Source organism: Lipotes vexillifer, unplaced genomic scaffold (assembly GCF_000442215.2).
Source record: "Lipotes vexillifer unplaced genomic scaffold, Lipotes_vexillifer_v1.1 scaffold1990, whole genome shotgun sequence".
Taxonomy (NCBI): domain Eukaryota; kingdom Metazoa; phylum Chordata; class Mammalia; order Artiodactyla; family Lipotidae; genus Lipotes; species Lipotes vexillifer.
This window is the reverse complement of record NW_006772506.1, coordinates 148,780-165,136: the sequence shown is the minus strand read 5'-3', so window position 1 is coordinate 165,136 and position 16,357 is coordinate 148,780. Positions and strand designations below refer to the sequence as shown.

Genomic DNA, 16,357 nt, shown 5'->3' with positions numbered 1-16,357 from the left:
TCCCTACAATTTTTTTTATTATAAACTCTTTGATCCTCTCTTCATATGTCTGTATAATATTTTTCCTAGAGAAAATGTAAAGATGATTCAATCTTTCCTTTGCATGGTTAATCAATTTATTATTTTTATTATTGTTGTTGATAAAAGTTTCAGCTTTACAACTCATTATTAGTGATGGGTGAATTTTTAGTATTATCAAATTTGAGTAAACTGCTGTCTAACTCTGTCAAGTTTCTTTCTTATATGGGCTTATGATTTAAGTTTTCATGTGCAGATTCTTATCTTAAATAGTCTTAATAATGACAATTACAAACCAGTCTGATGTCAGTGTCCTGAAGAGGAGCAGAATTTGCCACCCCAAAATATGCCTCCTGAGCATAAAGATTATTTTAGGCTGATTATTTTTAAGGAATCCAGACCTAGTGAAACAGGAGGGAAGGGGGCAGGGCACAACCTTTAAAAGAATGACATAGACACGACATAAATGGTTAGAACCAACTAGGTCCAAGATGGCAGACGAGACTTCCACTAGACCTTGAGCCTCAGTATACGCTTATTGTAGCACATCAGCATGCTAAATGACACACCCACAGGCGCCATGACAATTCCAAGGCCAACAATAAATGTCAAAAAGTGGGCAGTGGCCCAACTCCTGGAAATCCCTACCTCTTCCCCAAAATACCTGGAATACTCCTCCCACTCATTAGCCTATGAAATCACCAACCCCTATAAAAACTAACAACCCCATACTCTGGGGCCATTTTTGCCTCTGAGATGGCCCACACTGTCTGTGGAGTGTGTTTCTCTCTAAATAAATCCATTTCTTACTTATCACTTTGTCTCTCACTGAATTCTTTCTGCGATGAGACATCAAGAACCTGAGCTTCATTAAGTCCTGAGACCAGGTGTGTGATCTCAGTTAAAAGACCGTGGGTTCAAGTTCCAATCTGGGTTTTGGTTGGGTTCAAGTCCCAATCTGGGGTTTAGCTGGGTTCAAGTCCCAGCACGTGGGTTCAAGTCCCAATCTGAGATGCACGGTTTCACTAGCAGAAGCTCAGAAAACCGGTAAATTACACTTTTGTAAGAGAGATTTACATTTATAAGGGAAATCTCCATTTGTAGGGGTGTCTCCCTCTCAGTGCCTGGAAGAGAAGGATGACTAAACCTCTAGAAACTCTTATCAATGGAGAAGGCAACGACTCAAATTTGCATAACAACGTTACTCTTGTTTACTGTGCTTTTCCTGGTCACCTCCCATAACTGGCCACCCACCCACCCACCAGCAACATCCTTTGTCTTTAGAAGAAGATGATATTTAAAGTGGTGTCTTGGGCTATTTTGGGGAGTTACTCAGTTTTGCTGGGTCTCTCCTCTGTATACATGTTATTTTTAAAAAATATATGTATTTATTTATTTGGCTGCGCCCAGTCTTACTTGCAGCATGCAGGATCTTCATTGCCACGTGCAAGATCTTCGTTGCAGCATGCAGGATCTTTACTTGTGGCACGTGGCCTTTTAGTTGCAGCACACGGGATCTAGATCCCTGACCAGGGATCAAACCCAGGCCCCTTACATTGGGAGTGCAGAGTCTTAACCACTGCACCACAAGGTAAGTCTCTATACGTGTTATTAAATGTGTTTGTTTTTCTCTTATTAATCTGTTATTTATTACAGGAGGGTCTCAGCCAAGAACCTAGAAGGGTAGAAGGAAAATTATTTGTCCTCCCCCACAGTCCTCATTGTAGTAGTGATTTTGAGTTTTAAGGTATCTTAGTCAATGTCAGTATTTCATGCCACATCACCAAGAAATTAATATGAACCTGTGTGGATGTGATTGGTCAAAACCATACATGTGGTCGGTGTAGCAAAAGACCAGGAGTGCATTTTTGATAAATCATATTGTATGTACTTATAGGGCAGCAATGGGAGCCAAGACTAAAAGAAGTATCTTGGAATCAGGTAACGAAGTGGGAAATAGAATCAAATGCTGGCAAGTAGCTGGTGTTAAACCACCATGGTATTAATTGGAGCTGTAAAATTTGTTCATGGTTCCCTAAACATATGAAATGCAATAGAGTGTAGCATTAGTTCATTAGCATTAGAATCAGACAACCCTAGTTTGAATCCTAGAGCTTCTACTCACTACACTGTGAAACCTTACTAGTAATTACTTAATCATACATGGAAGTGACTGAGAAACACATGAACAAATTATCCAATTAAACCCAAACTAAATGTAATTCCAAGTCAGCTTCCCCTTAGCTTGATCCCAGACATGCCCACCTCCATCTCACTGTTGCAGGAAGGGGGACGCCTTCCAGGGCCCAAGAGTGGGCTCTTATCTAACGCTCGGAAAAGAATTGTCCGAGGAGACACACGTGCTGACAAAGCAAGAGACTTTTATTGGGAAGGGGTGCCTGAGTGGAGAACAGGAGGGTAAGGGAACCCAGGAGGACTGCTCTGCCACATGGCTCGCAGTCTCGGGTTTTATGGTGATGGGATTAGTTTCCCGGTTGTCTCTGGCCAATCATTCTGACTCAGGGTCCTTCCTGGTGGCGTTTGCATCGCTCAGCCAAGATGGATCCCAGTGCGAAGGATTCCGGGAGGACATATGGACTGGCGTCTCCTGTCTCCTTTTGACCTTTCCCGAATTCTTCCAGTTGGTGGTGGCTTGTTAATTCCGTGCTCCTTACCAGGACCTCCTGTTTAAGATAACTCATGCAAGTGGTTACTATTGGGCCTGGCCAGAGCAGGCAGTTTCAGTCAGTGGTTCCCCTAACAACTCCCCACTGAGAGACTTCATACTCAAGATACTTCTTGGGAATTGGGGCAGAGGTCTCTTTCTTCTGTAACTATTACCTGCTGAGAGTGGGCATAGTCCTGCCTGATCTAAATCGAGGTATTCTGTGCCCGAAACCAGTATTCACCCTCATGGTAACAACAATTTAGCGTGAAACTGTTGAACCCTGTAGGAGATGAAATAGACAGGGGCCAAACAGGAGGTCTAACTGGATGGTCATCATTGGGCCCAGAAAAGGAAGGCAAAATCTGCAGGATGTGTGACTTTCTTCTGATTGGTTGGTGGCAAAGTAACAGGACATTGCTCCAGGAATCTTGCACTCAGCTTGAAGTTACCATCCTCCACCTGGGTGGGGGCCTTAGTTCCTGCAGAAGAACTCAAAGGTATTGCTATGCATACTCCTTAGGAGGAGCCAGAAGCCTACCCCAAGGCTATACCACCACTTGACTCCCCTGTTTCTGTATCCCCTCCCTTCTCTGATTAGCAACTGTTTGAATCTGCCCTTTGGAATTCAGGGATGGTCAAGGAGGCTGAATGAAGTCTAAATCCTACAAACAAGGAACAGGAGACACAGAAACGATTTGTACTCCAGAGCCCCACAGAGTCCTGCTCAGTTTCAATTCAGGGAACTGGATGATGATGGCTCTGGCCACTTCCTGCTAAAATGGGGCATAGTCCTGCCTCAATTTGGAAAATAGACACTGAATCAGAAATATTTCTGAGTTCCGAGTTCTGGATCTGAGTCTTGTATGATTAAAATCTCACTCCCTTGGTCTGCCATTTTAGTGTAACAGACCCAATTAGAAGTAGCTGGAGGAGTGACAACTGGATTTTTTTTTTTTTTTTGCGTTACGCAGGCCTCTCACTGTTGTGGCCTCTCCCGTTGCAGAGCACAGGCTCTGGACGCGCAGGCTCAGCGGCCATGGCTCATGGGCCCAGCCACTCTGTGGCATGTGGGATCTTCCGGACCGGGAGCACAAACCCACGTCCCCTGCATTGGCAGGCAGACTCTCAACCACTGCGCCACCAGGGAAGCCCAGACAACTGGAATTTTAATAGGAAAAATAAATCTCATTTCATTTCAGGAAAATAAGCCTGAAATCCAATCTGGACCAGCACTTTGGGGAGACTTGTAGCCAGGTAGCCAGTTGTCTAATTTTATCTAAGCAGGTTTTAACTTTTAATGTTGTATTAACACATAGATAACAGGTGCTATTGGTCATCATACATGCCTCTTCTGTTTGTTAATGTATGATCTAAAGCAATTTCACTGTCTAAAAATGTAATAGTTACAAGATGAGACCTTTAAAAAGTAAGGTTGCAGTTACCAGCTGCCAGCTGACATTGTTTTGAGAATGGCTGGTGGCATCCAATTCTGACACAGCTCAGAAAACTCAAGTCCTTAGCAATACAAGGACTTGTCTGAAATCACACCCATAATGTTACCTGGTTATTTCATTGGGTGTCTAAACCATAGCTACTCCATTTTGACTTTTAATTGTAATATTCCCCTTAATATTCAAAGCAGATGTTACCGTTAATGATGTTAGTATTTCTCTAGGTGTGAGAAGATGAAAGAATTCATAAGATCTTCTCCTGAAAACATCTAACTAGCTAAAGGCCTGTTCTGCCAGGTTTTCTCAGAGCACAGAGTGCCTTATCCTGATCTACACCCTGAATTCCTTTCAGGGGATGTTGAAGGTCAGTGGCTGCAGTGGCCATTGACTTAACACTTGCAGAGACAGATGGCAATTTTCAGTTGGCAGATCCCCTTCAGGATCATAAATTTGACCATGGTTTGGGGGGCATTTCATGACCATTTCATCCCACGGTGCTAGGAATACCTATTCCCAGGTCTGGCGAAGATTTCACTGATAGGCCACTCAGTGTCCTGCAATTATTGGACTAGGCTTCATTAACAGTGCCACTAGTCTCCAGACCACCCGTCTCACTAGTCTCTTATGGTCCAGGAAAATATTCCCTCTTGTTGCTTCTTCCCATATCTAGAATTACACCATTAAATCATTGATCTTATATGGAACTATATATCATCATTTTATCAGAGGCTCAGTCACACATTTGGTAATGCAAGAAACAACAATTTTGTAAAACCGGCAGTATAAAAAAACAATATAGCTAGCAGATTAGTAAGGTCATAAGCAAGAATATAAGTCAAGAACTTCCATTAGGTGCAGCCCAGTATATCCTAGGTCATCTGACTTAGTCTGTTCTGTACCGATCCTTATCTTTAAGGGAAATTATATATTGGCATTGTCCATAAGGCACCCAGCCCTGTTTCCTAATGTTACTAGACTGATTATCCTTAGTATGATTTAATTGTTCCCAACATACAGGAGCCTTAATTACCACAGTCTGGTGTTACATAACTACATAAATCCATCCCATAATTGTGGGAGGTCTTATTCCTTGGCTGAAATTTTGCATGTTGCTCTGATTGAGCCTGAGTAATAGATGAAAACTCATATTTATAGCCAGGGTCCGAGCAGGCATTGTTAATTGGCAAGGTGAGGGGATTCCATCTAGTAATATCAGTAGTGACCTGAACATGACTATAATTTTGCTTTTAAAGTAAATTTCCTCAGAGCCAACCAGTTAGAGCCTTGAAGTGGAGAAATTCACCAAGGTAACCCAGAAGTACTAGATACATGTAATTGGCCACAAACCCAACAACTGGATTGATTTTTAAAACTAGCATAGGATTGTGCTCATTATAGGAAAACATTTGATTCATATGCAAGGGTCCAAGAAGTCAAGAAAACATTATAAATGATCGTATGAGTCAGGTTGAGGATCTTGAGCAAGCTGTCTACTTCTGATGTGGTCTTCTTCTCACCCTAGCATGAGTGTAGTTTCTCCTCTGTTTGAGCACTGTTTCAAGGTTATTTTGAGATAAACCGTCCTCTCTACAGGCCAGTCCAGTGTGGGGTGGGGTGGGGGGGCCTTTGTGAGTGGAAATTAACCCAAGAGTCAATTCCCTTCAGTTTCACTGTGCTTGAGCTAGTTAAAGAGCACCTGATAATGGTCCTGCCCAGGGTAGAGAAAGTCCTTTAAATTATGTCTTTTCCAGCATGCATAATCCCCTGGTTGCAGATCGTGGGGCATCTGATCTTCATCCAAAGATAGATTATTGAGATAAGCTTCAGAAACAAACTTAGCGTGTCCTTCAATTAAACTTTACCTTAATATAACGTAACAGCAAGGAACTATCTGGGATGTGAGTCTTAGTAAATACAAACCTCCGTAAACAAAACTGGAATTTAATATTCACTGAAATGAAATTTTTCTCTCTAAAATTACCCTCGTTTTTACAAAATATAACCAAATTAAGACTAGTTTGTTTGCAAAATAACTCTGGTCTTAATCAACTTGGCCTGATGACTTATATAACTATAATTGACCATATAGGCATGTTGCTTGCTGAAACTTTTTTGCAGTACGCGGACCTCTCACTCTTGTGGCCTCTCCCATTGCAGAGCACAGGCTCTGGATGTACAGGCTCAGCAGCCATGGCTCACGGGCCTAGCCGTTCCGCGGCATGTGGGATCTTCCTGGACCGGGGCACGAACCCGTGTCCCCTGCATCGGCAGGCGGACTCTCAACCACTGCGCCACCAGGGAAGCCCTGAAACTTTTATAAGGAGTCTCAGAGTGGACTTTTAAAAGACCTCTCAGGGCTAGGAAATTCCCACCAAGAGCTTATCACAGATTTTGCCTAATAGATCTAGGTGAATTCCTCCCTTTTCAAGGTTCCCAAAATACCTTGAGATTTCTGTACCTGTTAGTGAGGTAGCCTTCCTAATTTATCTGATAAAGCTGCTGGGAACCTAAGAGTTTTCAATCTCTGGAGGAAGCAGATAGAGAGAAAATATAAATGTTTCAATTCTGCTTACAAAGGTATAATTTACCAAATTATTGTAAGTCATAATTAGTTTAAGGGGGAGGTTTTCTTTACACCTGGAAAACACAGATTTAAACCAGTAATTTTTCAGATAGAAACCATAAAAATTATAACCATATTCACCAGTTCACTCAGTCCTATGTAACTAATCCTTTTTGTTGACAGCTTTATGAAACCATCAGGTTTCCCATTAGAATTCTTCAATTTCTTACCCAGTTCAGCATTATGGTCTGAAAGTCAGAAACCTGTATTTATCCAAAAGTCCTTTCTATAAATCTTCTTGAAGAGGAAGCATTTTTGCAAAGGCATCAGAGTGAAATCATAACTGTCTATAATGACAAAAGACTTAAGAAGGCACGTTTAAATCTGATTACAATGCAATTGACAAAGTAACTTGGTTACTGCTGTGACATACAACACTTTCAGATAATAACTAGAGTTATGACTGATAACATTTTACCAGGACATATTAGATTTTTAGGAACTCCATATAACCTCTAGAATATCTATATTAGTAACATTTACCATACAATATTACCTAAGAAGGTTTATTACTTATTTGATAATACTTCCCATGTAACTTAACCTACCAAATGAACCTAATTAGTTTAATATCTCTCATTAGGATGTTTCAGGGGCCCTCTGAAGCATCCCAAAGTTAGCTAGAGGTCAAAAGAACTTCATTAGAATTTGATTTAGGAAGTTTTGTCAAAAAATATCAAAAGGGTTTAGAACACTCAATCAGATAGGATCATAGGTCACTGTGAAACAACAGTTATTCACTTAGCCAAAGTAACAATAAAAGATTTCAAAGGCAAATATAGAACAGATCACTTAAAAGGTAAAGAAACTCAAAATCTGTTATCAAAGGCAGTTCAACATCTTAAGAAAACTTGTCCTCTTAACAGAGAGAAAAGCCAAATTCAAGTTTTGTACCAGCTTACCTTTAAAATTCATTTACTTGGGACTTCCCTGGTGGTGCAGTGGTTAAGAATCTGCCTGCCAATGCAGAGGACACAGGTTTGAGCCCTGGTCCGGGAAGATCCCACATGCTGTGCAGCAACTAAGCCTGTGCACCACAGCTACTGAGCCTGTGCTTTAGGGCCTGCGAGCCACAACTACTGAGCCCACGTGCCACAACTACTGTAGCCTATGTGTCCTAGGGCCTGTGCTCCTCAACAAGAGAAGCCACCGCAATGAGAAGCCTGCGCACTGCAACAGAGTAGCCGCCGCTCACCGCAACTAGAGAAAGTCCGCGTGCAGCAACGAAGACCCAACGCAGCCAAAAAAAACCCAGTTCATTTACTCAATCAAATTTATTTTAAACTCAGTCAGTCCTGACCATGCACAAAGCTCTTCTCAGGATCCACTTTCCACAAACCTTTTCATCACTTTCTGTATCCATCAGTTTATTTTTCCATTCAGAAACAGCCAGCCCTAAGTCAAACCTACTTCCTTTTCCCTTAATAAAATGCAACTCCATTCCTCATACCTTCTTTACTGAAAACATACATCCTACTTTCCTATTGTATACTGAAATGTTGTCTTATTATTTCTATTATCTTTTTTTTTAGGCATCAAAATTTTTATTAACCCACCTTCTTGCTCTCTTTTAACATTATAAACCAAATTAATCTCTTTTTGACCCAGAGTTGTGATGGGAACATCAAGTTACAATACACTTTTATGTTTCTCTGGCCCCTCTCAACCTCTGGCTGTCACTTCTCTCTTCCTTTCTTGGCTATCCCTTGAGAATATATTCCAACCCCTGTAAAATAGGGAATAAAAGTACCAACCTCATTGTTCTGAGGTTTAAGAGAATGCCAAGCACTAAGCCGGGCTCTCAGGAGCATTTAAACTCCCAACAGTTCCTCCACACCCTTTGACATAGCTCCTTCTCGTCTGTCATGGGCTGAGGAACCAATGAACCTGTAAACCAAGAACATGGATATAAAGTCCATAGGCCAAGTGAGGGCCTGGATGGTAAAGTGCATGGGCTTTGTGAACACCACTGCCAACTTCCAGCCTAAGGAAGGACTGACTGAGTGAGCAGTTCCAAAACCCCTGAGCTCATGGTTCCCTGTAGGTAACTCCCATGTACCTCTACCATGACCAGGGCTTGAGGAGGGACTTCTCAATTCCCCCTGCCACACTTGAAACAGTATGAGGGATGCAGCAGAGGCCAAAGACTGACTAGCCCCAGGGAGTTGATGGGGAACATTATCAAACCAATCTCAAAGGTGGGGCCATTTGCTCTTGGGGAGGAGATGTGGGACCCAGGCAAGGACAGCAGCTGGAAGGCAAAGGGCAGGCCTGGTTCTCAATAGCGGTAGTGATCAGGTTTGAAGGGGCCATCACAGTACATGCCCAAGTACTGGGCCTGCTTCTCAGTCAGCTTGGTCAGCTTCACACTCAGCTTTCCCAGGTGGGCTTCAGCCACTGCTTCATCCAGCTTCTTGGGCAGGAAGTGGACCCCAATGGGATACTTGTCTGGGTGGGTCCACAGCTCAATCTGCGCCAGCACCTGGTTGGTGAAAGAGTTGCTCATCATGAAGCTGGGGTGGCCCATGGTGCAGCCCTGGTTGACCAGCCGGCCCTCGGCCAGAATGATGATGCGGCACCCATTCTTCAATAAGTAGCGGTCCACCTGGGGCTTGATGTTCACCTCCACAGTGTTCTCGTTCTGCCACTTGACGTCACTCTCCACGTCAAAGTGTCCGATGTTACATACAATGGCGTCATCTTTCATCTGTTCAAAGTGCCGGCCGAGGATGATGTCAATACAGCCCGTGGTGGTGACAAAGATGTTGCTCTCCTGACAGGCCTCATCCATGATGGTCACCTCATAGCGCTCCATGGCAGCCTGCAGCACATTGATGGGGTCGATCTCCGTGATGATGATGCAGGCCCCGAAGCCCCTCAGGGCCTGGCCACAGCCCTTGCCCACGTCGCCATAGCCCACTACCACTGCCACCTTGCCCGCAATCGTCATGTCTGTGGCCCTCTGGATGCCATCTATGAGGGACTCCCGTCAGCCATAGAGGTTGTCAAACTTGCTCTTGGTGACGAGTCATTGACGTTGATGGCAGGCACCTTCAGGATCCCATTGGCCATCATCTTGTACAGGTTGTGGACCCCCGTTGTGGTCTCTTCGGAGATGCCTTAGATGCCTGACAGGAGCTGTGGGTACTTGGTGTGGATGAGGTTGGTGAGGTCACCACCGTTGTCCAGAATCATGTTGAGGGGCCCGTCCTTGAAGTACAGCATCTGCTCAATGCACCACAGATATTCCTCATCCGTTTCACCCTTCCAGGCATACACTGGAATGCCAGCCTTGACAATGGCAGCTGCTGCATGGTCCTGGGTGGAGAAGATATTGCAGCTGGACCACCGCACCTCAGCACCCAGGGCAGTGAGGGTCTCAGTGAGGACAGCTGTCTCCACGGTCATGTGCAGGCAGCCGGCAGTGCGGGCACCCTGTAGTGGTTTGGAGGCCGAGTACATCTCCTTCATGCGCATCAGGCCCGGCATCTCATTCTCTGCGAGGTCCAGGGCCTTGCGTCCCCAGGTGGCCAGGCTGATGTCAGCGACTTTGTAAGGCAGCTTGTCTGACATACCGGCGGCGGTTCCGCACGGAGTGATGGACACAGGCAAAGGGTCCCGAGCCGCGGGCTGGGGACAGGCGCGGGGCTGGCGGCGCCAGGTAGGGCTATTTCTATTATCTTTAATTACATGTTTAAATTAGAATCCTCTGCTCTTAAAACTTTAATTTCTTGTGAAAACTAAGAAGTAAGCAATTATGAACTGTCTTTTACATTAGCATTCTGTAGATTGGTGAACATAAATACCAGTGATAATTTCTTTTTTTTTTTTTTTTTTTTGGCTGTGTTGGGTCTTCATTGCTGACCAGCGATAATTTCTAAAAACATTTGCTTTCTTATAGAGAACGTCTCAGGGTTGCACCAAACATATTCATTAATAGTCCTAAATACATTTAGTTTCTCTGTTTAGTAATTGATGTCTCAGTATCTTACTTTATTTGGGAAATACCCAGCTATTCAACAAACTTCCATCATTTAACTTAATTTAACTCAGCTCTAAAATTTCACATTACCAAATATCTGGAGAGATCATCCTCAAGTAGACATTCCTAAAAGTTCACCCAAAACTCTTTTCTCATTTGCATTTTCTTTCCTTAAAAGTTTCTTCACATCGAGTTACTTTCCTTGCTGACAAATTTGTAACAGATATAACAAGATTTTATTTAGCTTATATTAAACCTAGGCACAGTAAAGGTATTACACTTAATGTTGGTGACTCTAAAGACATGTTTATATTAATTAGATCAACAAACTTAAACATTAATACCAGGTATTAATTTAATACTGAATATTTCCCAGTTCACATGAACCTGAAATTCATTTAGCTTAATCTCTCTCGTATTTAGAATTGTTTGATTTGTAAGCACTTACTTTTCTTTAAGCCAATTAAATAGAGCTCATTTACAAATTAACCTCAGCAATATTATCCAAAGACAAAGACACATACTGAGACATATATATATATAGACAGACACGAGACATGTAGCTTCATTTTCTAAACTTAGTCATGAATCAGATATCACAATATAAAATTCACTAGTTTATAAATAACAGTTGGAATAAATAAAATTTTTAAAGGCTTCTTCCCATTTGTCCCTCAGTCTCAGGAATTAGAGGTGGTCTAGAGAAGTGTTCCTGCGATCCCTGGTCTTGAAGGCACAGGGAGAGAAAATCAATTTCTCCTAGTAGGACTTGTTCCCGCAGGGTCAGAATTCTGAAAAGACGTTTGCTCAAGCTTGCTTTAACTAACTGTATATGCAAAGAGAACCAGTTTTGGAACCAGTTTTCAAGAGTTTTACCTAAACCAGCTTTCTCTGGAGTCTAAACAATATGGTGGCCACACAGTGTTATCCCATTTCACAAGGCAGAATGGCCGTCACAAATCATAACACAGAACACAAAGTATAAAACACACACAGGCCTGGCTGTACTAATAAGACACTCCCTTAAATACAAGATTGCAGTCTCTCAGAAAAGCTCCTACAGAGACACAGAACTTCAGATCCAAGTACTAACAGAGTAATGGGAAATATCTCAGGTCTTCAAAGATTTCAATGGTAGGAAAGGAGCCCAGGAAAGGGGGAACAAAAGGGGTGGCCTTACTGACGTCTCCTGCTAACTGCAGGCACCCAGGCATTATGGGACTTTTCCCTGTGCTTCCAGGAAGGGAGGACAGGAGCTCAGCCCTAGCAGAAACCAGAGATCAGAACCAGAATTTGAGTTCTCTGCCCACTGTAGGTGATCAGGCTCCGACCCTCAGATCAGGCTGAGGCCCTTAAGCCAGACTCCTGCGTCCAGGATGGGGACAGAAGAAAAAAGAGTAGGATAGGAGGGGTTGAAAAGAGGAAAGAGAGAGGAAAGGGGAAAGAGGTCAATAACGTCTCTTGTTCCTTACCCGGTCAGGGCACTCTGGCCAGTCGTCCGCATCAGGAGGAGACCAGGAACAAAAGGGTCCCAGTTGCAGCTGCTGGGTCTGGTCCATCACTGGGCGAGTCAGTTCCCGAGTACCCCAAGTGGTGAGAATGTCAGTCGTAGTGAAGAAGAGGCCCCACCAGAGTCGCCATTTGTTGCAGGAAGGGGGACACCTTCCAGGGCCGAGAGTGGGCTCTTGTCTAACGCTCGGAAATGAATTGTCCAAGGAGACACACGTGCTGACAAAGCAAGAGAATTTATTGGGAAGGGGCAGCCGTGTGGAGAGCAGCAGGGTAAGGGAACCCAGGAGGACTGCTCTGCCACATGTCTCGCAGTGTCGAGTTTTATGATGATGGGGTTAGTTTCCAGGTTGTCTCTGGCCAATCACTCTGACTCAGGGTCCTTCCTGGTGGCCTTCCTGAATTCAGACTAGACTGAAAATTTATAAATCTATATTTATAAATACTATATGGACACAATTTTATAAATCTGCATTTAATCTAATTTACAGATGAAAAAATAGAGACAGAGAAAGATTAAATATATTGCTAAGTTCATCTAGCAAAGCCAAGAAAGAGACTGGCCCTGGAACACACATCTGTGGACTTACGGTTATTCTTACTAGATTCCTTGACTGGCTTATATGATTCAGGAGGGACTTGCTCCCCACATCTCACCTTCTAGAGGTTTTCAGAATATGTTACAGGGATCTTCCCTTAGTGAAAGCTGCTTACAGAGAAATAGGATCCAGCCACGTTTACAAGCAGCCAGGGTGGGCAGCACAGGCCTTTTCAGGGAACAGGAGCCGAAGGTCCCAGAAGGCAGGCAGGGCAGCCATGCAGGAAAAGGGGAAGGCAGTCAGCCCTGGCAGCTGCTGCCATGACAACAGTCTTCAGGGGTGTGGCCTTTCTCTGGGGGATCCAAGGAAGCCCAGGGTGGGTTTCTGGTTCAGGGATTCCTCCTCCCTGGTGAGGCTGTACTTCTGTGGCAGATACAGAGTCCCCCTGCCCTCCGAGTGCCGCTCCAGCACGCCCCCCACCCCCCACACCCCATGGAGGTCTGGTTTCCCTTTGCAGGGCCCGTCTGTCTGGACTTGGAGTTGCAGAGTTCTGCCTTCTCCAGCCCAGAGGTTCCCCCTGCTGCTACTGCCTCTGCATTCTTTCCTAATGACACCCATGGCAGTACTTTGGTCTCAAGACTTGCTGCCTGGGACTGCAGCAGGCTCTGTCCAGCCTGGGGCTCTCAGGCTCACCTCCCCCAACCCTGCCCTGGGGGAAATAGCCAAGTGGGAAATGCAGTGACAAGAGCCCCTCTTTTCTGCTTCTGGCCTCATCCTAACTGAGCCTAGACAGACAGACAGACACACACACAAATACACACACACCCTGCATACGCCCAGAGAAACAAGCAAGGGACTCTGAAGAAAGGTGTGGTGGCAGCTCAGGCTTCTGGGAAACACTCAGGGACAGGGAAGGCTGGTCCAGACCTGGGCTGAAGGGAGGCAGTACCTGGCCCTGGGCTGGGCAGGACTCAGGCTGTCACTGGCTGGAAGGCTCTGGAGGCTGGGAGCCTTCTGCCCCTCTCCATGCCTCTCTTTGTGTCCTCCTCCTTCTCCCTAAAAGGTGGGGTCAGGGGCTGTGGTGAACGAGGTCCCTTGCAGCTCTAGGATGCTCTGACTCCACACTGCCCACCGCAGTGAGGTGAGAAGGGGCTTCTCTTAGGAACACCATTTGGCCTGAGGGGTGTTCCTAAGAGAACACCACTGAGTGGGCCCCAGCATACTCAGAGCCTTACTCACTCTTGGCCTCAGGGACTCTCAAAAGGGTCCAAAACGACCCTAGTTGTTGAAGTCGGGGTGATAGAGGTTGGAATAGAGGACACAGAGTCACAATCTTGTATATATGGTTCACTGAACTGTTATTTAATGAGTGTTTATTCTATCCTGTGTCCTTTATAGGCCGACAAATAAGACACGAATGTTCCCAAGTAGATCACTGATTTATATGGGAGATAGACATCTAAACATAGTTTTAACACATGACGATAATAAAGTCTCATCACCTGGTGATTTAGGGACACCGGGAAAGAACACCTAACTCAGCATACTCTCATGAATGTCAGGGAAGTCTTCCAGGATTAAGTGATACTTCAGTTGAATTTTAATGATTGAATAGGATTTTGCTTAACAGAGAAGGGGAGGGCAGTCTAGACAGAAGGGGCAGCAGGAGAAAGCTTGAGGCAAAGTCATGGAGGTTTGGCCTCAAAGATCTGACTGGACCAGACCAGTCAAAGTCTAGCAAGAATTCAGATGACAGATGTCCATTACTGAGACCAGTTTAACAGTATACCCCATGACTCCACAATTCCACTTCTAGTCACCAATCCTAGAGAAATATTTACACACATGCACAAGGAAGCAGGCATGAAAAAGGTCATTGCAGCATGTTGGTAATAGCAAAGCATTGGAAACCACCTAAATCTCTATCATCAAGGAATAAACTATAGTATATTCACACTGCAATATATGCAGCAGTTACATATGAACTAGATATCGATCTAATGTGTGTTTTTTTCAACACACCAAGCAATTAACAACTCTGACACTGAGGGAGTGTCAGATCCCATGGCTTAAGGGCTCAGTCCCATAAAACTGTGCCCTCCCGCTCTTCAGATGCCAACCTTAAGTCCAGGTTGTCACCTGTGCTTCCGACCGACCAGTTATAGATCAGAGGTTCCCATGACCCCCCTCCCCCTCGGGTTCAATGCACTTGCAAGACTGGCTCACAGAACTCAGAGAAACATTTACTTAATGTTTTCCAGTTTATTTTAAAGAAATGAGATGAATAGCCAGATGAAGAGGTACAAAGGGCGAAGTCCCGAAGGGTCCTGAATGCATGAGCTTCTGTTCCCAAGGAAGTGGGGTGTGCCACCCTCCCAGCATGTGGATGCATTCACCAGCCTGGAAGCTCATCAAATCTTGTTCCCCTTCCCAGAGATCCTTGGGGCTGAAAGTTCCAATTTCTGGTGACTAGCCCCATCTTGAGGCTATCTAGGGGCCCCACCCCCTTAAGCATAAGCTCCAAAGGGTCTGTCTCCTTATGAATGACAAAAGACACTCCTATCATTCAGGAAATTCCAAAGCTTTGAAGACCTCTGTGCAAGGAACTGGGGACAAAGATCAAACATATTGCTTATTATACCACAGAAGGTAATAACCTAGATAGATTTCCAAGACATGCTGGAGTGAAAAAAAAGAATCTTTTGTTGAATGAAATGTAGGGTATAACGCCATTTGTGTAATATCATTCAAATTCTATGAATATGTGTGTTTATATGTGTGTGAATTTTTCCTTCTCATGTGAATTATTTCTCCATATACTTTGCTCATTTTCTATTGGTGAGTGGAGATTTATATTTTTCAAAGATATCTCAAATCTGTAATATATGTTTTAAATATTTCATCCCAGTTTTTCATGTGCCCGTTAATATTCTTTGAGATTTTTCTAACTTTAAAGATTTTAAAAGAGATAATTCTTTATTAATTTTTCTGACTGCAAAAGCATTCTTGTGGTTAAAAAAATTCAAACTTAACAAGAGTGGGGCATGAGAGTGGGGTAGTGTTCACAACTTTTCTGAATTCCAAAAGGTGAATGCCCCTAGACTCAGCAGCAAGACAGAAGGTGTGAAATTTTGGAGCAAGCAAGGCATATGGTTAGGAGGCCTGATTTAAGAGTCAGACAAATTTAAGTTCAAATACAGGTTTCTCCACTTATTGGTTGTGTGACCCTATATAAGTCACCCAAACTTTCTGAGTTTCAGTTTCCTCATCTATAATAAGGATGAATGCCTTCCTCAAAAAGTTGTAAGGATTAAAGATCCCACAGGTAAAGTATCTGGCCCAAAGTAGGTTCTTGCTCGTTTTGAATTCTTTCCCCAACTCCCAACAAAGCTAGTGCTCTTATGCTTTTTGGGGGGACCTGTCCATTCATGTGGGCTTCAGACATAAGCCTCTGAAATCAGAGAACAATTTTATCTTCACTATAGACATTACTGTCAAGGGGTGTGGTTGATGGAATGCCCATGTGGATGAATGTCATGGCACATGTGCAAAGAAAAATAAAGGAAT

General features: G+C 43.9%; 1 pseudogene; it reads right to left on the bottom strand.

Moving 5' to 3' along the window:
* Positions 1-9,038: 9,038 nt before the first annotated feature.
* LOC103075115 (adenosylhomocysteinase pseudogene) lies at positions 9,039-10,333 on the bottom strand (annotated as a pseudogene).
* Positions 10,334-16,357: the final 6,024 nt, after the last annotated feature.